Source organism: Solanum dulcamara, chromosome 9, assembly GCF_947179165.1.
Source record: "Solanum dulcamara chromosome 9, daSolDulc1.2, whole genome shotgun sequence".
NCBI classification, from domain to species: Eukaryota; Viridiplantae; Streptophyta; class Magnoliopsida; order Solanales; family Solanaceae; genus Solanum; species Solanum dulcamara.
The window spans coordinates 6,796,563-6,803,922 of NC_077245.1; the positions used below are offsets into that span (position 1 = coordinate 6,796,563).

Consider the following 7,360-nt stretch of genomic DNA (forward strand, 5'->3'; position numbering starts at 1 on the left):
GCTATTTCTTGGGGAATCTTAATTGTCAAAAATAAGATAACATAATACGTAAGCCGACAAGGCTTTCACTCCGAATGTAAATGTCAAAAAACATAAGCCATACTAGTACACCAGACAACATCTACATACAACCCACTCATGTGTCTACAGACCTCTAAAAGGATTAACAATAGCATATGACGGGACAGGGCCCCGCCGTACCCCTAAATACACAAATATATACATTATTAGGATTAGTACCAAAAGTTTAGGCTCCGAGACAATGGAGCACTTCAACCCGTTAAGTGGAATCCTAAGGTGGCGGCTCTCCAAAATGAGTATCTGTACCTGCGGGCACGAAACGCAGCCCCCCGAAGAAGGGGGTCAGTACGAAATATGTACCGAGTATATAAAGCATAAAATATCGTAAAGGAGATCACATCTGAAATAAAGATTCAGGAGTCAAATATCATAATCAATAAATCACTGTACCTGTGTCTTATAAAATGAAGACATACATATCATCATCATATATCGTACCTGACCCGTTATGGGACTCGGTGTCACAATTATATCAATATATCGTCATATGTATATATATACCATACCCGGCCCTCTATCAAGGGACTCGGTGAATAGAGTAGTGTACACTGATACCGTACCCGGCCCATTATGGGACTCGGTGCCATAATCATATCGTCATATCATCATAATATCATATTGTCATATCACGTACCCGGCCCTCTAGTAAGGGACTCGATGAATAATGTAGTGGAATCCATACATGATAACATATCCGGCCTATCGTAGGACTCGGTGAATAATACCATAACAATATGCACGAATAAGGTATCATTAGCAACCTTGTGAAATTTGATCATTATCGGAGACTTAATAGAATAAGCAAAATAGTCCATCATTTGAAAACCAAGACAATAGTCATTATGAATCACACCAATTATGGATTATACTAAAGTATGAATTATACCACAACATGAGTTATAACAACTAGGATGACTGGAATCATACACATGAGTCAAGACATAACAATATAAATTTTGAAAATCAAGAACGGTAGCCATCCGAGTATATCTACGAATAAGAGTTTCTTTGGAATTTAAGCATACGTCATTCGTTCGTTTCATATGGATCATGCCAAAAGAAGAAAATGTTAACTTTACATACCTTTAGCGTTTATACGTATATGTTGTCCAATATTGTCTCAACCTATATTAAAACGTTAAGCACTATGATTAATCTATGGACAAGAATAAAACGTAGTCTATCGTTAGTAGGTTATTTCTAAAAAAAATTGGACAGCACCTCCCCTATACCGCTCACTTTTCCCACTTTCAAACCAGCCATATAATCATCAATCAACATCAACAATCCAAAATATTGACACAAAATAAGATTTATTATTGACAATAAGCCTAGAATATTTCCACCCGACTCATGTTACCAAAACAGTAAATTCGGAAAGTCAAGTACCTCACGTTGTATCTAAATTTTGAAAATGAAAATGGCAAAACTGGACTTTATGACCTTTATGAAACATTTATATCTCTGTCTTAAGTTTCCAATGCAAAAGAAATCAACTCAAAAGTCATTTTCTACAAAGAGATATCATCAAAATACGAACAACTATACATGAAGGATTTTTCAATCCAGAATCTGGACAGAATTTGTCTTATGATTCATGCTCAGTTTTCGACATATTAAATGCAGATATAGACTAAGACATAAACATAAGAGTTGTAGGTACGTGTATTATCTTTCCAAAACATGTTTAATATATAAAATCGAAGGTCTACACAATGAGATATTCCAGAATTACTACCAGCTACTCAATTCCAAAAATGGGTTTGAACATTCACAATCTTCATACACTTTTTTCCTCCAAATTCAAGAACAACAACTCATCAACAACATCAAAACAATATCAACCATTATTATACATCATCACTAAAATAATTCCATCTATTTAATCTACCTAAAACAACCCTTTAACCCATAACTCTCAACAAATCACCAAACTAGTTTATAACACTATTTTCTCCGTTCTAATCCGTTAAAACTCTAACTAAACTTGTTAACAATGAAAAGGAGACTTTAATATTACCTTAAATTTGCAGCACCACATAAAATATTCTCCTTATTGGCTGATTTCTAGCTCAAATTGAAGCCAACGCGACGTACAAAAATTTTCTCTTCATGAGCTTCGGATTTTGGGACTCGAATTTTGGTCGGATTTGGTTTTTCTCTCAAGAACTTCTCCTCTCTCTCTCTCTGGAAATTTTCTGGATATTTTCTTAGTCTAAACTATGAAGGAAGACATAGAAATTGGATTAATTTCGTGGGTATTGGGCCTGACCCGAATTAGAATTGGGTTGGGCCGAATTCACTATTTAGTTTGGCCTATCAGAATTAAAACGTCTATATCTTATTACTCCGATATCACATTTCGTCCCACGACCTATGGTTGGAAAGATATTTCAATTATATACAACTTTCATGTTGAAAGTTTTCCCAAATTCTCAAATTATAAAGAGGTTATGGCCTCCTGAAGTCAGCTTACCCGAAACGCGACTTTAAGAAAAACATATTTGATGGCTTCTATTTTGATTTGGCTTAAGGGTCCTTCTTGAGATGTATTTTACTACACATAAATTATTCATATAACTTGGCATCTACAACAAATCATATCCTTTTAAAATTCAAAATTAAAAGTCCTTGAATTTATAATCGTTAGCTTACGAATAATCCAAAATACAAAAATACGGAATGTAACAGATACAAACCCCAACTAATAAATATAACAATAATAACGCGGAAGCTCAAACTTATACGATTTTCCAAAACCTGAAAGTCATCACATGAAGGACATCTAAATTCTAAAACTAAGTCTCGAATTATCAAACACCAAATAAATAACATAACGTATCCGAAAACTAAGGACGTCATGCCATGACAAGAGATTCCATCGCCAGCTAGAAGGATAGCTCACCCTGCAATCCGATGAACTGGACACTGACTAGAATTGAGGTCGAGTCGAAACCAATGGAAGACTCGCTGCACTTCACAAATAAAACAAAGAAAGATACAAGTAGGGTCAGTACAGGACAACATGTACTGAGTAGGTATCATTGGCCGACTCAAAATAGGAATCAATATGCAATAAGTAATAGCGGAAAATCAACCGTAATACTTAACAAGTGACAACCAACAAGATCAAGATCAAGTGACAACACAATAAACCATTTCATAACCAATCAACAATATTAAGATCACACATGAGGACTCAAGCCTCCATATCACACCCTTTTGGAAAGTGAGTTATTGGAGATTGAGTAGTATTAAGTCATTTTAATTTATTTTCCTTTAATATTACCGTGGGGGAACGTGACACCCAATTCAAATATACCGTGTCGGAACGTGACACCCGATCCAAATATACCATGTCGGAACGTGACACCCAATCCAAATATACCGTGTCAGAATGTGACACCCGATCCAAATATACCATGTTGGAACGTGACATTCGATCCAAATATAATTAATTTATCATTCTTCATGATTACATTCCACTTCATTAACAATATTTCATCAAGCCTTCTTTATTCAAGACACCATTTTTTATAGGGCAAGTTCAAGATTATGGATTTCATGGCCTCGGGATTTCAGATCAATCACAACAACATATCAATCATCCAAACCACAACAATTAAATGCATAGTAAACTTCATACATTACTCAATGAATATCAATCACTATTAGGAGTCTATCTATGATATAGAATAAAAATCATAACCTACCTCAATTGAAGATCCGAAGTAAAACAAGTTAATCCACCAATGTCTTTCCTTTCTTCAATGCCTCCGACCACTTTCAAACTATCAAATATATAATATTTATAAGTAAACTAATCCGTAGACATACATACTATATATATGTTTAACCTAGACCCAACAACTCACCCAAATTTATAATCCATTTCCTAAAACTTAAGCCTAGGTTAAGTCTCAATTCCCCTAATAACATTAATCAAATGATATTCATATAATATGATACCTTAATATTTAATTACATATCTCATTATACCAAATTTTAGAGCATAATATGATAAACCGCGGGAATTTCTCTTAATCAGACCATATGCTCAATACCTTAACTATGCAGCAACATTCTGTACCTTTTAACTTTCTGCAAATCTAAAGATTCCATCTATGATAATGTATAATTTCTAATAATTTCATTCTTCAAGTGTCACTGTCATCACTAGTTAATGATAGTCATTAACTAATTTGTCCACCGCTCAAACAATAATTAAATAATTTATGATAATGATGTATACCCCCAACTAAGCATATAATCCTTGATTCTTAAATTTTCAACAGGCAATTACTATCTGTGCACACTTGTCCTAATTTCCCTACACAAGAATAATTTCATAGTGACAAAACAATACATTCAAAGTCAATAATTTCCTTAAAGAATGAGATACCTGAAACAATTTTTCCTTTCTCCGTAGAGGAGTACTCACGGCTGCAGCAACGTTTTGTGGTGTTAACAATTATAAACCTACTAACTCTAATTTAATAAATATGGATAAGTGGTATAGGATATTAAATAAATTATCACTTTAACTCATTAATTTAATTAGTTATTTAAATTCACCCCTCAACTACATAAGCATAGTTATTGAATAGTCCAAAATACCCAATTAAAAATTTACGGGATGAGTCTTTTATAAAATAAAAAGGCCCTAGTACTCAAAACGACCTAATGGGTTGTTACACCAATTCGGGCACCAGTCCCGGTCTACGGGGTTGGGTCGTGACATACATTTAGTTGAAGCTCATCTCTAACTTTTCTTATTGCATGCAAAAGTTCCGGTGTTGTGACAACTGCAAATCTTTTTGAGTACATATGGAATGATCTCTTTTGTACTCACATAATATTTTACGTAATTGATCCGTCATTGTTGATTTTGTGGTACCTTTTAAATTATAAGCCATTTTTGGATATGATTTCAAGAAATTTCCTATGTTGCTTATATAGTTTATTCTCTAACCATCATACAGTGAATCATTGAATTCTTGAATTTATTTTACAATGAATCTTTCACAGAAAATATATATATTACAATGAATCATACACATACATACATTGTACTTTATATATAATGAATTTACTTTTTATATGAATTCAATAAATATGATACATAATTTAGTAAGATACAATGATTTTGATGTATTCATTGTATTTTATGTATAATAATTTTTGTATGTGAATTCAATAAATATGATACATAAATCAGTAAGATACAATAATTTTGATGTAATCAAATTAACCTTCATTGAATCTCAAAACATTCTTTAAATTAATAAATATTAATTTATTAATTAAATAATACCTCTGCATAATAATAATAATATTTTATGATCCACCTATATTAGTTTGGTGAGATTTTATTGTATATAGTTTCTCAATTTTTCCAGCAATCAATATAGGAATTTGTTCTAACACCCAATTTTCTCTCGAACTAAGTTCCATTCCACGTGAGCTATCACCACGATTCACAGGTCAATTTCTAAACTCACTGCCTATCAGGCTGTCACCCACATTGTGTGAGTATTTTATGGTAACCAAAGTAGAATACGTATTTTAAAATATTATTACTCAATTTTTTATTCACCAAAATCCTATTAATAGATAGGAACACAACCAATCAATTCCCAAAAAAATATAAATTTGTATCAAATTCGAACTAGTATCCCAACATGAAAGTAATGAAAAAACTCATATAAGCAAAAAATCTCAAATAGCCTTGATCATGAGCCATATAATTATCACTATAAATAAGAATCATAATTCTAATAATAGTGATTAATATTGACATAATAGAAATAAATGGATCGATCAAGTATTTGAAGTCTAAAGATAAATTATTATTGATGATCTAAAACCATACATATTGATAAAAAGAACTGTTATTTATTTGCTGAATAGACAAGTAGATTGAAAAAATCACGAGTTTGATCTCTAAAAAAAGGTAAAAGAACAAGACAAAGGAAACTTCTGAATCCACCTAAAAGTAGATATAGTAGCGAAAATACATGCTTCACTCTTAATAATAGAGATTTTGAGCTTAACTGCTTGAGTAATGAAAATAATAATAAAAAATTATTAAAAGCGCAACCTTCAAATGGACTCAATCCGAATTTAATCGAGACTCCACAAGATTCAGACACCAAATGAAAAACCAAAAAATAATAATTAGAAAAGATGTGATGGTGTTGAGAAGCTGTGGAGCAGCCACTCAGAATAACACACATCCAGCAATGTGCTATTTGTTCGATCCAATCAGTGATTTGATTCTCTCATATCCAATTAAACAAAAGCACAATAAGATGTGTTTATATCAAACCAGTTTATACTAGTAGTGTCTGAATATATATTCTTTTACTTACTTATGATTAGTTAATATATATTTTTACTTTATTAAATTATGAGAAAAAAATTAAAAATATCCTTAAATTATGTAAAATAAATAAAAATGTCTCTAGATGATAATTTTATCCAAAATATCTATTTTATTACTTAATGGGTTAATAATATTCTTTCTAAATAAATATATACATATTTTTTTTAGCACATTCTTTTCCTAATGATTCTATATTTAAAGTAACTTTAGGAATTCGACGGCCAGGATTTAGAGGGATAAAGAGAAGTCCATAGGATAGAACATGATGAGATAACACAATGCAATCAATATATACTTCTCACACTCAAGATGATAGGGTAGAATAAAATCTTATTCAGATTCAATATTTATATCGAATCAATAAATACATAATAAGTATTTATATACCTATATACTTCTTTTACTAAAGTATATAACTAATTTAAATTAATTAATTAACGATAAATTAATGTGATTTGATATAAATATTTTAGACTACAAAATGAGGTTATTAATAAAAAAAGGAAAACTTACCAACTAAAAATACTATATTAAAAAAATATTTATTATTCATAACAGTAAAATTTTTATTTTCACTAAATACTTATAATACATTTTTAATGTATATTTCAGAGAACAATTTATAAAATACCTATAATACAAATTTTATTAATAGATAATATATTTATCACACAATTATATATTTATAATACAATATGTTATAATATTACTATTTATTGCTATAAATAATAATAAATAAAAAATATCATTAAAATTAATAATTATTTATTAAAAAATATTTAGGGAGTTTTTCCATTAAAAAAAAACGCCTAATATCGTCAAAGCATCCGTCGAAGCGGGTCAACCAGCAATCGAGGTACGTAACTCAATAAATAAAGTTTTAGGAGATTTTAT

At 30.8% G+C, this 7,360-nt stretch overlaps 1 long non-coding RNA gene across 1 annotated transcript; it reads right to left on the bottom strand.

Moving 5' to 3' along the window:
* Positions 1 to 288: 288 nt before the first annotated feature.
* LOC129902045 (uncharacterized) lies at positions 289 to 2,262 on the bottom strand. Its single transcript, XR_008770034.1, has 3 exons — positions 2,102 to 2,262; positions 1,165 to 1,206; positions 289 to 327 (listed from the first exon to the last, which is right to left on the bottom strand). It is a non-coding gene; the product is annotated as an uncharacterized LOC129902045 (long non-coding RNA).
* Between the last annotated feature and the right edge of the window lie 5,098 nt (positions 2,263 to 7,360).